The sequence below is a fragment of the Salvia splendens genome, chromosome 9, assembly GCF_004379255.2.
Source record: "Salvia splendens isolate huo1 chromosome 9, SspV2, whole genome shotgun sequence".
NCBI lineage: Eukaryota > Viridiplantae > Streptophyta > Magnoliopsida > Lamiales > Lamiaceae > Salvia > Salvia splendens.
This window is the reverse complement of record NC_056040.1, coordinates 35,156,017-35,173,592: the sequence shown is the minus strand read 5'-3', so window position 1 is coordinate 35,173,592 and position 17,576 is coordinate 35,156,017.

Sequence of the window (17,576 nt, the reverse complement as noted above, 5' to 3'; positions counted from 1 at the left end):
GAAGTTGGCGATGGCTCTTCTAGTCCGACGGCGGACTCAAGCCGAGGAACGAACAATCTCCAGCTCATCGAATTTCAAGGGGGGCCTTCATGCCTGCCGGGTACGTACCGCCCTTGTTAATCATGTCCCTTAATTTCATGTTTTGGAATGTTAGGGGAATCGCGAATGTGACTACCCAAATCGTATTAAAAAGATTAATTAGTTCTCATCATATTAATTGTCTCGCAATCATGTAGCCGCTAACAACACCCAACCCGGAGAGATTTTCGAGGGCACTTGGGATGGTGTACAAAGGCTCGAACACTAACGGAAAGATATGGATTTTCGTGGAAGAAGGGGCTAACTTTGAGATTGAGAATAACAAGGAGCAAATTCTTCATGGGCTCTTCTCGCCTCCTTGATTGGCTAGTCCGCTTGCGATCTCGGCGGTCTACGCCAAATGTACAAGGGCAGAAAGGTACCTCCTCTAGGACACTATGAGGGAACTCGCACATACGACCGAGAGGATGCCATGGCTTATTGGGGGTGACTTTAACACAATCCTTTCACTGGGGGACAGAATCAGGAGTGACACCAATAGACAGCGCGAGATGGTTGATTTCGCCGTGACCATTGAAAATTTCCAAAATATGTGGACTCGACATGAGGGGTTCGCCAATCTCGTTCAAGAGACTTGGTCTATCCCGACGGAGGCCGAGGGTCTTCTCAACCTCCAGATCAAGCTGGCTCCGGTTAAAAAAGCCTTAAAGAGGTGGAACAATGAAGTCTTTGGTAACATCCATAGCAATCTCAGGGACATGGAAGCACAGATAGCTGAGGCCCAAACTGATTTTGAGGATATGGCGTCGGCCGAGAACAGGACAAGGATCAACAAATGCATTGCGAAATACATCCTACTCCTCAAAATGGAGGAAGACTTCTGGCGTCAGAAAGCAACCCTTCGTTGGCTCGCGGAGGGAGACAAGAACACCAGATTTTATCAGAGTTGGGTCAAGTAGAAGAGAATCCGGATGCGCATTCATAAAATTAGTGCGGATGGTCGCGAACTCACCGGATGCGGATGAGATCAAACGAGCTGTCTTTGATATCTCGGGGGACAGCGCACCAGGTCCGGATGGATTCTCCGCTATCTTTTTTCAAGCATGCTGGGGCATTGGGACAGGACGTGGCCGCAGCCACTAGGTAGTTTTTCCAAGGGGCCTTTCTTCCCCGAAGTGTCACGGCAACAAGCATTGTCCTCATCCCTAAGAAACCTTCGCCGAGTACTTGGGGAGACTACCGCCCCATTAGCATATGCAACGTCTTCAATAAAATCCTTACGAAGGTCCTCACGAAAAGGCTTACCCCGATCCTCCCACGGGTTATCGCCCCAAATCAGAGCGGGTTTGTGAAGGGACGACTGCTGAATGATAATGTCCTTCTTGCTCAGGAATTGCTACACAAGCTCCTGAGACGCGCCCCAGCCCCAAATGTTGCCGTCAAGATCGACATGGCCAAGGCCTACGACCGAGTCCAATGGCCTTTCCTTCTTAAGATTCTCCGTCGAATGGGATTCTCGGACCCCTAGATTGATATGGTTGAGAGATGTGTAAGTCGCTGCTGGTTCTCAGTTCTCATTAATGGGGTCCCCTCGGGTTTCTTCAAATCAACAACGGGTTTAAGACAAGGCGACCCTATATCCCCGGCTCTCTTTGTGATTGCTACGGACTACCTCTCACGGTCGCTCGATAAGCTTATTCTGGGATGCAAAGAAATGGTATACAAGGCCACCCGACACTGCTTGGAGATCAGCCACCTCGCCTATGCCGACGATATCATCATATTTACCCAAGCGGCTGCGAACCCCCTACGTGAGCTTAGAGCATGTCTGGATGATTATGCGGAGGTCTCGGGGCAGCAAATTAACCTCGCCAAGAGCAACTTCTACATTGCCGAAAAGTATGAAGGCATAGTGGCTTTAATTCAAACGGAAGGGGGCTTCACTCGAGGTAACTTCCCTTTCCTATACTTGGGGCCTCCAATTTACCGGGGTGGCAAGCGTACAAATATGTTTATGTTCCTCCGAGAAAAGATCGCGGCTAGAATCTCAGGGTGGGCGCACCGACACCTCTCGTTTGGAGGAAGGCTCACACTAATTAAAAGTACCCTCGAGGAGGTGCCTCTCCATATCTTCCAAGCCATTGAACCAACAGTCGGTGCCCTCAAGCAACTGGACCAGCAATTGGCTCGGTTCTTCTGGGGAGCAACGAGTGAGAAGAGAAGAACGCATTGGATTGGGTGGGACCAAATTTGTCTCCCGATGGAGGAAGGGGGACTCGGCGTCCGCAAATTCAGGGAGGTTCTCCGAGCCTTTAACATTAAATTGTGGTGGCGTTTTCGCGAGCAAAGCTCCCTCTGGGCAAAATACATGAAGGTCAAATATTGCTCCACCACGTCCCCCCTCGCGGCTAACGCTTCCGGAAATCATAGTCCAACCTGGAAGAGGCTTCTGAAGGTGCGGGCTCAAGCGCATCCACATATTAGATGGGTGGTGGGGCAAGGAGAGATCTATTTTTGGGACAACTTTTGGCTGGGTAACACCGCTATTAGGGGGTCCTACCTTGATGAAAGGGGTGCATCTTCAACCATGGTCTCGGATTTCATTAGGGAAGGGACGTGGGATGAGGCCAAACTCCGACTCCTTCAGGACCAAGCCGGTCTCCCCCCTCAAATGATCACGCAAATCCTCGACACCCCAATTGTCATGGGAGTGCCAGATGTCCCGAGATGGAACCTCTCCCGGCTAGGCGAGTTCTCGCTGTCCACGACTTGGGAGACAATTCGCTCTCAAAGGCCGATCATCCCAGGCCTCGATGATGTTTGGAAGGCCGGACTCACCAAGTCTATTGCCATTTTCAAATGGCGGCTTTTGTCGAACAGGATTCCGATCGACTCAAAGCTCCAATGGAGAAAGATTAAGATGGCCTCTAAGTGCCAATGCTGCCCCCGACGACCTAATACCGAATCGCTCTAACATCTCTTCATCCAGGGACTTGGCGCAACTAGTATTTGGAGGGAGTTTGATGGCTAGTTCGAGGGCTCTTCCCCCCCCCCCCTTCGAATCAATGATACAATCCCTGAGAGACTTGAAGTATGGTCGCACATAATCCAGCAACGGGGTAGGAAACATATTTTTCGAGCCATGCCGTACCTCATTTTCTGGTTCATTTGGGCAGAGCGAAATAGAAGCCGGCATGAGCAGGTAAATTTCAAACCTTTCAATTTGGTTTGGCAGGTTCAAATGTACATCCGGAATGGAATGGCCAACGGAAATATTAAGGCCAATCATTGGAAAGACGCGAATCTGAAGATGGGAGTTCCTCTGGGGTGATGGAGGTAGGGCTTGTTGGGCTCTCCGATCAGGACGATAGCTTGCCAGAGGACCTTGGGGGGCAGTTTCTTGGTTATTGCAAGGAAGTGGTTGAGACTATGGCACAAGAAATCTTGTTTGTTGGGGAATCACGGCTCTCCACTAATTCTGTGGGGTCGGAGGTTGAGGTGAAGGGCAGGACAGAGGGTGTGGAGATGTCGATGTTGGTTTTGGCAGAAACGGATATAGCTCTGGACCTTCATGAGGCACAACCCCTGCAAAATATGGGGTTCCTGATACCTAAGGAGAAGTTGGTGTTGGGATGCTCAGATGGTGAGAAATTTGGTGTTGGATGGACAAGAACAGGGGAGACAAACTTGTCTAGTAGTTTCCTGAGTGAAGGGTCTGCTTTTGCTCCGCTTAATGGGGATTTTCCTCCGCTTAATAGGGACTTACTTCGGTCTGGGATATAAAAGGGTGTGTTCCCTCCTACGGTTGGGCAGAAGGGAAAGGGAGTGCTGGGAGTAGTGGCTTTAATTCAAACGGAAGGAGGCTTTGATTCAAACGGAAGGAGGCTTTGAACCAGATACGATTAAGAGGATCGGGATTGCAGGGGAGAGCTCGGGACTGCCCTCTATCTATTTTTCAGGCTCAGATACTTCCTTCCTGGCAGAAAAACTAGGGTATGCAGTAGTGGGAAAGTTCTCTCACTCAATTCCGTCATCTCAACATATCCAGAAAGCTCTCCAGGGTTTAAATTTATAGGTGAGTACTCTTGGAGCTACATCAATGCTAAACACATTTTAATACAGTTCAACATTCTGTCATATTATGCCAAACTTTTACGTGGTCCCAATGGTTTGCCAGTATGGTTTATAGATCGACACCCAATGAGAGTTTTCAAATGGACTACGGACTTTGATCCTTTCTTTGAGTCACCGATTGCAGCTATTTGGTGTAATCTTGTCGGTCTCCCCATTCATTTGTTCGAGAAGTCAGCTCTGTTCGCTGGGAGTCTTCTAGGGGTGCCAATTCAGGTAGACCAAGCAACCATCTCGCAAAGAAGATTGTCATTTGCAAGGCTGTGTATAGAGATTGACATATCCAAGTCACCTTTGGAGGAAATTGTGATTGATATTGAAGGAAGGGAAGTGCGTCAAAAAATCAAGTGGGATAGCATCCCCAAGTATTGTCATGAAAGTAGGCATGTGGGGCACTCCACGGATGCTTGCTATGCGAATGGTCAGAGGGAAAAGCTTATGAAGAGAGACTATAACTCCTTTCCTCTTAGACGGCAACAAACGGTTTGTAATAGTCAAAAAGGGAGAGACAAGCATTTGGAAGAGGGAAGAGAGGGTAAGGTGCAGGCCATGGAGGAGGACAAGGCCACACCAGGGGATCTAGTGGGGGTGGTAGAGGATGCTGGAGGAGAGGAGACTTCTGCTCCTGGGAGAGTGCAGTGGAGAGAGAGGTTGCAGATGAGGAGTCAGACCCGGAGGGCTTCCAAACCTACTGGAGCAGGAGAGGGAGGTATGGGAAACATAGGGGCAGAGGGAACGGGAGGTTTAGCCCTCGGGGGTTGTACAGGGAAAATCAAGGTGGTTATGCTGGGCAGGGTAGGGAGCTTTATCCGTCTCAGGGAAGTTCAGGTGCTGGAGGGACCATCTCGCCCCAAAGTTTTGTCCCTGATCCTAATTCCTTCAGCGCTCTTCCAAGTGGTGATTTAGATGTGGAACATTATGAGGATGAAACGGAGTGGGACCCGGAGGAAAATCAGGGATAGGAGATGGGCTTAGAACTGGGGAGTGCGGTGGAAAAAAGGGTTGCGGCCAGTGAGGGTGCCTCGCGAGTGCGGATTGAGGATGTGAATAACAAGAGAGGGAAGTTTGATTCCTCGGCGAGCTTACAAATCTGTTAGTAATGTCTTACAACCTTATGATTTAGAATGCTAGGGGTGTGGCAAATTCAAGCACCCAAAAATCCATCAAGTTTTTGATAAAGTCGCATAAAATTTCAGTTTTGGCTAATATAGAGCCAATGACAAAGCCGAACCCAGAGTTTTATAGCGGGAAGTTCGGTCTTATATATAAAGGGATGAATACAAATGGTCAAATATGGCTCTTCACGGCAAATGGGGTCGAAGTGGATGAATGGGATGTGTCGAAACAAGTGTTGCATGCGCGCTTCTCCTCTTGTGACCTCCCAATTCAGTTTCACCTGTCGATAGTCTATGGAAAATGCACAAGAGTTGGAAGGTGGTGAAGGAGAGTTGGAATATACCAATTGAAGAAGGGGGGCCTAGTGAAGTTGCAGGTTAAGCTCAATCGGTTAAAGAAATGCTTGAAACTGTGGAACAAAAATGGTTTTGGCAATATCTTTGAAAAACTAAAGCTGGCAGAAGAAGAGGCTCAAGAAGCTCTTAAAAGGTTTGAACAAAATAAGACCCCTGAAAACCGGGCTGAGATGAATTGGACAGCGGCTGAGCTAATCCTTAGATTTAAAATGGAAGAAGATTACTGGAAGCAAAAAGTGGCTATACGTTGGTCGGTCGAAGGGGAAAGAAATTCAAAGTTCTTCCAAGGATGGGTGAAATACAAAAGATCTAAAGCTAGTATCTTCTCGATTGAGGAGGGGGATCAAACTCTGACGGAGGATGAAGATATCAGAGCCTCAGCCGTTAACTTTTTCCAGAAGTTGTTGTCTTCAGATGTAGATAAGCTAGTGGAACCAGATCTGGACATCTTGTCATCTATTCCAGCTGAGGTTAATATGAATGAGTTGGATAAGATGCCATCGATACAGGAGGTGCGAGACGCGGTCTTTGGTATGTGTTCGGATATTGCATCGGGGCCAGATGGGTTTTCCTCGTTATTCTACCAGAAGTGTTGGGATATCATCAGCCGAGATGTTTTGGAGGCGGTTACTGATTTCTTTCAGGGGGCGCAAATGCCGAGGGGAATTGCGGCGACAATGATTATCCTTATCCCCAAGAAAAAGAATCCCACGAAGTGGACAGAATATAGGCCGATAAGTTTGTGTAATGTGTCTAATAAAATCATCTCTAAACTGCTGACTTCAAGAATGGCAGCCCTCCTCCCCGTGCTCACGGCGCCAAATCAGAGCGGCTTCGTAAGGGGCCGGCTTCCCAGTGATAATATGTTACTTGCTAAGGAGATGATCTATGAGATAGGGAAATGCAACCCGTCTCCAAACTTGGTTCTTAAATTAGATATGGCAAAGGTGTATGGTCGTGTCCAGTGGCCGTTCTTGCTAAAAGTGTTAAAAAGAATGGGATTCTCGGATTTATGGCTGGGAATGATCGAGAGATGTGTAATCCTTGCTGGTTCTCGGTCCTTATTAATGGTTCTCCAGCTAGGTTTTTCAAGTCTTCACGCGGACTACGTCGAGGGGATCCTCTGTCCCCCTCTTTATTTATCCTCGCGGCTGATTACTTATCCCGCCTTCTAGACCGGCTTATCCTTGGAAAGAAGGACATGAGGTTTTGTACAACTCGATATTCAATGGTGGTCTCGCATCTGGCATATGCGGATGACATAATCATCTTTACTCAAGCTAGAAGAGCAACCATCCGTAAAATCAATCATTGCCTCAAACATTATATGGAGGTCTCAGGTCAGTTGATAAATGAGGGGAAAAGCTGTTTCTACATAGATGAGAAGTATAATGGATGGGCTGCAGGGGTGAAGCTAACAGGGGGGTTCCAACATGGCACTCTACCTTGCACATACCTTGGGGTTCCAATTTTCAAAGGAAGGAAGAAAACGAACCTCTTCATGTTTCTTCGTGAGAAAATGTCTGAGAATGTGCAGAGTTGGAGTCATCGGCACCTTTCCTTTGGGGGAAGATTCACCTTGATCAGAAGTATCTTGCAGGATATACCAATGCACATTTTCCAGGTTCTAGAACCGACCAAAGGGGCTATCAGATTGATGGAGCAGGTGCTAGCAAGATATTTTTGGGGATCTTGTAATACGACGAAAAAAACACACTGGATAAAATGGGAGGACGTTTGCAGACCAACGTGCGAAGGAGGCTTGGGAATACGCCGTATGGCAGACACCGTGGAGGCTTGTAGCTTTAAGCTATGGTGGAGATTCCGTGAGAAGAGTTCTTTGTGGGCTGAGTATATGCACAAGAAATATTGGTCTCGATTAGCTACTTTCTCCATCTACCGTTCTTGTCGTTTCAGCCCCACGTGGAAAAGATTATTCAAAGCGGGAAGTAAATGTCATCATCTTCTCAGATGGATGCTGGGTAAAGGAAATCTAAATTTCTGGGATGATGTCTGGGTGAAAAATCAACCGCTCTCCAGCCTTCGTCTGCGTGAAGAAGCTCCTGAGTTCGCTTGGGTAAAAGATGTGTGGAGGGATTCGGAGTGGAATGAGGAGGTCCTCCGGGAATGGCTGGGAGAGCAAGGCGTTCCGAGAGAGTGGGTAGAGGACATCTTGCTGACCCCTTTCGACATGGAGGAGAAGGATAAAGCTCGATGGACCCTGACCCCCCATTGAAATTTCACTCTAGCCTCGGCATGGGAGCAGGTCCGACACAGAGGTGAAGAGAGGGATGTTTTTAAAATCATCTGGAACAAGAGTATCATCCCCACGATATCTGTTTTTCTGTGGCGATTATTGGCTAATCGTCTCCCGATTGATGAGAAATTACAATGGAGGGGGGTGGCAATGGCCTCCAAGTGCCGCAGCTGTGCTAATCCAAATAGTGAATCAAGACTCCACCTTTTTGTGAATGGGGAGGCAGCCAAGGGAGTGTGGGAGCACTTTGCGAGTTGGTTCCCTCAGGTCAAGGCCTTTGTATGGCCAGGGAATAATGTGGAAAGAAGGTTGAGATGGTGGCAGCAACATACCAGAAGCAGATGTCGCCCTCATGTCAGTACCATCATCCCTTGCTTGATTTTGTGGTACCTATGGACAGAGAGAAATGGATGCATACATCGTGGAACTAGTTTCAGGCTGGAGAATGTATGCTACAAGGTAGAATGGCAACTCAAAAACCTGGTGCTGGCTGGGCATCTTGGCCAGGAGCAGTGGGAAGATTGTGAGCCGGGTGTAGCTTCCTTGAAAGGACGCCCGACTAGGGAAAGGCCTAAAAAGGCTGAGAAAGTGCAGTGGAGGCTTCCAGATTCGCCTTGGCTGAAACTTAATTCGGATGGAGCCTACGAAAAGTCAGGGAACAAAGGGGGGGTGGAGGTTTGCTGCGGAACTACCGAGGTGACCTAGTCGAAGCCTTTAGTTCTCCTTTGGAAGTGTCTTCAGGGTTGGAGGAGGAAATGATGGCCCTTTTGGAGGGTATCTTGATGGCCAAAGCGCATGGCACGTTCTTCTGGTTGGAATCACATGCGGAAATCCTATGCTCTACCCTTTACAAGGGACTGCTGGGGCCGGCAGAGATAAGGCACACTATGGCTAAGATCAGAAATGTTCTAAAGGGATTCACTTGGAAAATCACTTACATCAGACGGGAAGGGAATAAAGTGGCAGACTATCTTGCTTCCATCGGAAAGGAGAGCACGGTCAAGTTGAGGTATACAAATAGATCAGCCCCGGCAAGAGTAAGAGCTATGGTGAGGCTCGACTAGATTGGCATGCCGAATTTTCGGTTTCCTTAGTTTGTTTGGTTTTTTCATGGCTGATACGATAGTTGTTTGGTATTGTTTTGATGTTTTTCGTGGCTATTAAGATAGTCTCGTTTGGTGTAGCTTTGATGTTTTGGACATTCCACTTTTGGGTCTGTCAGCTTGTAATTCCCTTTTTGATATGATATATATTGGATGAGGGACCTGCTAAACCCTCCGCCGAAAGGCGTTTTATGAAAAAAAAAACCTAGACATAGATCGTGCGGGTCCTTTGTAATTTTGATTGTAACTCTTTTTTTTGGTATGCAATATAGGGATGAGGGACCCGTGAACCCTCCACCGTGAAGGTGTTTGATTAAAAAAAAAAGTGCAAACGTTCATTCGCAACAGTATGGCCAACGGAAACATCAAGCCGAAGCATTGGAGAGGCGTGAAACTTAAGATGAGTATACCAAGCCAAACCGAGCCGAGGAGGCCAAGACCGCTCGCCAAGCAAATCAATTGGCATCCCCTGTAACAGCCCTGGATCAAAATCAACACAGATGGGGCATTCATGGCGGGTCAAGGCTTACTTTGCTTGGTCGATGGTGATATGCGCTCGCACCCGCCTACAAGGTGAAGGCCGGTGGTGAGTTGCCGGGGGAGGGGGCCACGGCCGTTAGCCATGAATCGCAATCCTTCTCTACGCCGGAATGGACCTTCTCAACGATGGATCAGCCTAAAACGAAGAGGATAGGAACCCCATACCCGGTTAAATCACGGCGAGCCCTCAAGCGCACCGGCTTTGAAATGGGTTCGGAGGTGAGTAGGGCTAAGAAGATGATGATGTTTGAAATGGCGGACAACCTTGTCGCCGAACGCCATGGTGAAGGGAGGAGGTCGCCGGAGGTTGAACAAGCTTGTGTTGGGGAGTTGTTGAACAAGCTTGTGTTGGGGAGTTGTTGAACACATTAGCTCAAATAGCTAAGCAGGGGAGCATGCCAACATGTGATTTGGAGGAACTCGATTGTGAGGAGGTGGCCGGAACTTCGTCGGCGCCGGCCAACCGGAATGATGATGTACCATCCAAGGAGATGGTGCTGGTCAACCATCAACAAGTGGAAGGTACAAGGGACCATGTGAATCCTTGTCTTGATGTGGGGGTGACATGTAAGAAGTTGGATGCATGTGACTCACCAATGAGGGAAAGGACAAAGCTCACTTTGCATGGGGAAGGAAGTGTTGGCTCTTTTTTGGTAAGTGGCAATTTGAATTCCCACATTAGATGGGTGATAGGCCAGGGTGAGATCTACTTTTGGGATGATATTTGGCTTGGAAACACCCGCCTCAGGGACCATAGCCTTGATGACAGAGGCGCAACGCAAACAAGGGTGGCAGACTTCATAAGGGATGGCGCTTGGGATGAGGCTAAACTCAGGCTGCTACAATACCAGGCCGGGTTGCCACAGAGGGTGATCACACAAATCGTGGACACGCCGATTGTGGTTGGGGAGTCAGACATCCTGAGATGGTCCCTCTCTCGGTCAGGGGATTTCTCGGTGTCCACGACCTGGGAGACAATTTGAACAAGAGGACTGAGAATTCAAGGCCTTGAGGAGATTTCGTTGGACGGCCTCTCGAAGTCAATTGCAATCTTCAACTGGAGGCTTCTATCTAACCGAATTCCGGTTGACTCCAAACTTCAATGGCGAAATATTGAAATGGCATCAAAGTGCCAATGCTGCCCTCAAAGGCCGAACACGAAGTCCCTCCAACACCTCTTTATCCAAGGTTGGGGAGCGACCATAGTATGGAGAGAATATGACGGATGGTTTGAAGGTTCGGCCCCAAACATCCGGATCAATGATACTATCCCGGAATGGCTGGAAGTTTGGTCTCGAAGATCGCAACAACCGGGCACGAAACATATTAGCCGGGTCCTGCCATATCTCATCTTTTGGTTCATATGGGCAGAACGTAATCGGAGCCGTCATGAACAGGTTCAATTTAAACCTTCCAATGTGATTTGGCAAGTCCAAATGTTCATCCGGAATAGTATGGAGAATGGGGGCATAAGAATGAAACACTGGAGCGGTATAAGACCCGGAATGGAAATACCGGGCTGTGCTGAGACAGGAAGGCCAACTCCGGTTGCTATGCTGATCAAATGGCACCCACCGGATCCAACGTGGATTAAACTTAACACGGATGGAGCATTCTCAACCACAACAAAACAAGGAGGAGGAGGGGGCATAATTCGGGATCACCGAGGAAAGATGCTTCCATCCTTCGCTACTCCCCTCGTCGCACAATCGGCCTTGGAGGCCGAGCTTACAGCCATCTATCACGGCTTGGAAGTAGCCAAGTAGTTTAAGAAACCAATTTGGATTGAATTGGATGCTAAACAAGCAATCGATTTATTCAAAGGGTCAGCATGGGGGCAGGCACACATTTTCCAAGTTATGGCCCGACTACACATTCTCAAAAAGCAACACATCATCCGGTCCTCCTTCATCCACAGGGAGGGCAACAAAGCGGCTGATTTCCTAGCCAATATGGGCCTTGAGCAAACCGCCTTGACTCGAATGTCAGCACACAACGTCCCAAGATTGCTTAAAGCCATTGTTCGATTGGACGATATGGGAATCCCCAACCTCCGAATGAGTAGTGACGTCCGAGAGTAATGCAAGGTTTGAAGGGGGTCCCCCGCAAGAAAGGATACACCAGTCGAGATTTGATTGCATACCGGAGAGTACGTAGGTGTTGAGCCTGACCAGGCATGTCCCCACCGTACTCTCTGACGTTCTTGTTCTAGTGTGTTTGTATATAATTTTGTACACCTAGATCTAGATTGTTTGGCCCTTGTAATCCTTGATTGTTTAGCCCACGAACCCTCCACCGTAAAGGTGTTTAATAAAAAAAAAAGTGGCAATTTGAATTCAAATTCTACTCCATGTGCCACACACCCTCCTCCCCTACCAATCGGTCATGGTGAACACAAGGGGGACCGGCCTCCCGACGCCCGGCTGCCGGAAAACTCGCCGGAAAACCTGGTGCCGCCGGCGGGAGCTTGGAAGGTGGCGAAAGTAATCCACCCCGGATGAGGGTGTTCAAGTGGGCGCCGGACTTTGATACATTTTTTGAGTCGCCGGTTGTCGCTGTTTGGTGCAACATCATGGGAATCCCGGCGCATCTCTTTGAGGAATCGGCTCTCATGGCAATCGGTAAACTACTAGGCAAGCCACTACAAGCCGATCATGCCACAATCCATCAAAGTCGGCTCTCCTTCGCAAGGATTTGCGTAGAGATTTACATCTCTACTCCCCCGACGGAAGAGATCATCCTTATTATCCGAGGCAAAGATTCAAGGTACAAAGTGGCATGGGACCGTATCCCATTGTTTTGTGCTAATCGTAAACATGTTGGGCACTAGAAAGAGGATTGCCATGCAGCGGGAAGAAAGGCTCGAGGCAGAGACAAGGATCGCCGAGCATCATCCAAGGAGAACGACTCGAGCCATTCCGCCAAGATCATCCGCCGTGAGTGGAGCCCAAAGGCCGATGCTTGGGTCGGCACTCCATCGTCCATTGGACACTTGGAGAAGGCCAAAGATAGTAACAACCACACGGAGAACATTGAGGGTACATCAGGTGCGGGATCGTCGAAGTCTAGAGTGGCTAGTAGGAGTCACCCAAGTGTGGATGAGGATGGCTTCCAATTGGTGTCGAGGAAGAGGAAGGGAAAGGTGCATGAGGGCGATATGCACACCAAGGCTCCACACGTTGAGGATTGACATTTGAAGGGGAATGTTGCTACGGTGACATTCGTGAGTGTTCCATCGGGTGCGAATGACTCGAGATTTAGCTCCATGAGTGTCACATGTGGGCCCCCAACCGGGAGATAGAGGGCCTCATCGAGGACCTTGATCCGGGAGGGCATGTCCCTAGCGGAGGTATCCCGATTGTGGGCCTTAGCTAGGTGAATGGACAAGTTTTTTGGGGATGCAAACGATGCATCAAATGGTAATTGGATTGTCACGACCGCACGGGAAAAATCGTGACTAGTGGGGGAACTAAGAAGCGGGGAAGAAGGGGGAATAATCAATTCAAGGCAATACAACTTAACAATCAAAGAGGTAATTCCATTTAAATCGATCAACGTTTCAAAACCCAAGTCTCATAATGAAAGATAACAGAGTTCAACCATAAAGGAAGTAACAGAGTTCAACAGTTCAAAGAAAATATCAGAAATTCTGAAAACAGTGAGTAGCGGAAGCAATTTTGAGAGTTTAGCTACTACTATGTATGAAGACATAATAGTAACCGGAACAGTGATTTAATACGTTATTGGATCATCGCTCAACATCCTCCGCCCCCCGACCCCGCTCAACCTGCACATAGGGAAAACATATGCAGGGGCTGAGTACTTGGTGCACCCAGTGAACTCATGCCCAAAAACATTCACCGTTAAGATATGTCAAGCCATCATCGTGTGAATCCCGGGTTTTACTTTAAAAAGGCCGAGAGACACTAAAGTTCATTTCCTTAAAAAGTGTCCGCGCGGACCAACATCATCCTCCATCATATACCATATATGAACCATCATGTGAAATGAGACTGTGGCCACAATCTCGATCACTGGACCGGCCGACCTAGGGGACGACTCATGATCCCCATCAGTGCACTAGTCTAAGTAGGGCGTAGACCCTAGTTAGACCCGAATTCGTTAACTATGAAAGTCTAGTAGAGTTTTATTCTAGTAGACAAACAGATAGGCAGTTTCAAAACATAAACACGGCATGACATACTTATAGAAACATCCTTATAACACCGTAAACATATTGATTTAAAATAAACGTTAAAGAATAAAGCCCACCTCAAAAGAAACATCCTTCGTTGGCTCCTCGTATTTTCCATAACGTCGAAAATAATTTCTAAAAATTATTCAAGCGTATACTTTAAATTTTCATAATTATTTACCATTATTTACCATTGAAAAAAAAGGTATCATTTCATACTTAGGTAAATTGTTCATTCTTTAAAAAGTCTTCCGGAAATTAATTAAATATTTTTTCCGATTAAATTTTAATTTCCGGCCCATAAGATTAAGCTTAGCCCACCTTATTCCTCCAAAAATTTAATTAGGAAGCCCATCAAATTAAAAGAAGTACATGGCCTAAACTTAATAAAATGTTGGCCCAAAATCATCTCCCTCTCCAACACACTCTCTCTCTCTTCCCTCTTTCTCTCTCCCCGTTGTCCTCTCTCTCTCTCGGCAATCACACAGCAGCCGACCGCCACCACTGCCGTCGTCGTCGTTCTCACTCCGGCTTGCCACCGTCGCGGCTGGAGCCGCCTGCCGCCGCAGCTGGAGCCGCCGAGGAAGCTGCTGTCTTCGCTGCTCGCCGGCGGGAGCTGCTGCCGCGGAGGAGAGTCCACGTCGCCGCTGCCGTGCGGCTGGGGCTGCTGCCTCACCACGCCGAGGTTGCTGCCTCACCGTCGCGTCACCGGCCGCCGTCATCCGCACCGAGAACGTCGAGCGCGGCTGTCCGCCGCTGCCCGTCGCCGGCGGCGGCTTCTCCCCCTCCGAACCACTCCGAACCCGCCCGGAAACACTCCGCAAAGGCTCGCAACACGTGTTATGAACATAAAGCTAAGTTCTTTCTAAGTTTCGGTTACGCGCGGCGATCGTTCGGTTGATTCTTAGTTGGTTTCTTACTTGAATTGGTTATGGAGGATAATCAAAGCTATATGCATGTAAAGCTTAAAACAACACATGCTTTATGATAGGAATGGATTATACCTCCAAGAAGATTGAAAAAGATGGAAGAAAACACAAGATGGATGGCTCAAAGCTTCCTCCTTCTCCTCAGCACTTCCTCTCGCCGCCTCTCTCTCTCTCTTTTTTTTTTGTTGTATAATATGAAGGTGGGGGTGGCTTTTGGGGTGTAGATATTGATGGGGAAGTGGGGAGGTGAAAACCGTGAACATCATGGGGGGAAAGAAAGAACCGTCGGACGTGGTGGGGGGAAGAAGAATTAATTTGGGCTTAGCTAAAATAAATCCATACTTGGGCTTCCAATTGGGCTAAATTCAACAATTAAATTACAAGCCCAAGCTAGAATGGATTTAAAGAGTTATTAAAATTCAAGTTATTTCATATTTAATTGGACTTCAAATTTATTTTTGGAAAGTCCAAAATAAATTCATACATTTATATATTTTTCGTATTTACCTTCATCAATTAAAATTAACGGTCCCTTATTAAATTTTGTTATCTCGTTCTTCATAACCAAAAAATTAAAGTACGAGAAATCGTACATAATTTATATTTAGTGTTGTTCCAAATATAATATTCATTCAACCGTTCCTTGCTTTACGCGCGTCGTTATCCATAAAACATATATTTCTTTCCATTTAATTCATTCGTCTTGCTAAAGAATAGCAATTTCATCATCGACCTTTCAACGAGACCTTAAACGTGTCTCCCAACGTTCATTTTTAAAAAGAAAACACATTCCTTTTCCCATCAAACCCATAAACCATAATTTTTCCCATATCACATTTATCGAGAAGTATAGCATTTCGAAATAATCTTTATCAATTATTCCGTTACATAAAAGTAAATTTCAAACTTAAGGTACGGGTGTTACATTCTACCCACGTTAACAGAAATTTCGTCCCGAAATTTACTCATTTCTAATGAACAGTTCCGGGTATTTCTCTTTCATTTTATCCTCGAGTTCCCAAGTAGCCTCCTCGTGGCCATGGTGTTTCCAAAGTACTTTCACGGACGCGATCGATTTGTTCCTCAACTCTTGCACTTTCCTGTCCAGAATAGCTTCGGGCTTCTCCTCGTAACTCAAGTCAGGATTCAGAATCATTTCCTCCTGATGAACCACGTGTTTAGGATCGAACACGTACTTTCGTAATTGTGACACATGGAAAACATTGTGCACAGTCCCAAAACTTGGTGGTAGTGCCAACCTATACGCTACGGGTCCCACCTTCTCAAGGATTTCATAAGGCCCTACGTATCGTGGCTTCAACTTCCCCTTTACACCGAACCTCGTTATCCCCTTCGACGGAGACACTTTCAAGAACACCTTATCTCCCATATTGAACTGTAAATCCGTACGCCGGACATCAGCATACGACTTCTGTCGGTCTTGAGCTTCTTTTATCCTTTGTCGAATTTGTCGCACGATCTCTATCATTTCTTCGACCGAATCTGGCCCGAGTATTCTTCTTTCACCAACCTCATCCCAGTAAAGTGGTGATCTACATTTCCTCCCATACAATGCTTCATATGGGGCCATATTTATTGTCGCCTGGAAACTATTGTTAGAGGCGAACTCGATCAATGGTAGTACTACTTCCCAATTTTCTCCTCTGTCGAGCACCACGGCTCTCAGCATGTCCTCAAGAGTTTGAATCGTTCTCTCGGACTGTCCATCGGTTTGTGGATGGAAAGCAGTACTAAAATTCAGTCGCGTACCAAGCTCTCGTTGCAAACTTATCCAAAATCTTGAAGTGAACCTGGTGTCTCGGTCCGACGTGATTGTCACTGGTACTCCATGTAGCCGAATGATTTCTTTCACATAAATCCGAGCTAGTTTGTTGGATCCATGTGTTATAGGGATAGGTATAAAATGCGCACTCTTGGTGAGGCGGTCTATGATTACCCAAATGGTCGTATTCCCATGCCGGGTCTTTGGCAAGCCTGTCACAAAATCCATAGTGATATGTTCCCATTTCCACTCCGGGATCTCCAACGGTTGCAACTTCCCATAGGGTCGTTGATGTAAAGCTTTTACTTGTTGACATGCCAAACATCTCTCTACAAACGAAGCTATGTCCCTCTTCATCCCATCCCACCAAAATGATCCCTTCAAGTCCTGGTACATCTTTGTACTTCCAGGATGGGCGGTGTATGGAGTCTCGTGTGCTTCGGTCAAAATTTCATTTCGAAGTCCTTCGTCGCCTGGCACACATAGTCTCCCCTCGTAGGTGAGAGCATTATCAGCCTCTTCTCGAAACCTCTCTTGTTCGCCCTTCCTCACCTTCAGTCGAATTTTCTCCAAATTTTCATCGTTGCGTTGCCCTTCTATTATCCTTGTTCGTAGATCGGATGCAATTACCAAGGTGGCAATCTTTCCCTTCACAGTTTTCGGAGCTCTCACCACCTCCAATCGCATCTTGCTAAATTCGCGAATCAACTCCGCTTCCTGAGTAAGAAATGCAGCCAATTGCGGTTGAGCTTTCCGGCTCAGAGCATCCGCCACCACGTTTGCTTTACCCGGATGATAGTTAATACCACAGTCATAATCCTTGACTAGCTCGAGCCATCTGCGTTGCCTCATGTTCAAATCTTTCTGCTCAAAGAAGTATTTTAGACTCTTGTGGTCGGTAAAAATCTCACACCGAACTCCATAGAGATGGTGCCTCCAAATCTTCAATGCGTGTACCACAGCCGCTAGTTCTAAGTCATGAGTAGGGTAGTTCAACTCGTGTGGTCTCAACTGCCGCGAAGCGTAGGCAATCACCTTACCATTCTGCATCAGAACACACCCCAGTCCAATCTTCGATGCATCAGTGTAAACCACATAGTCTACTCCCGGTTCCGGCACGGCTAGAA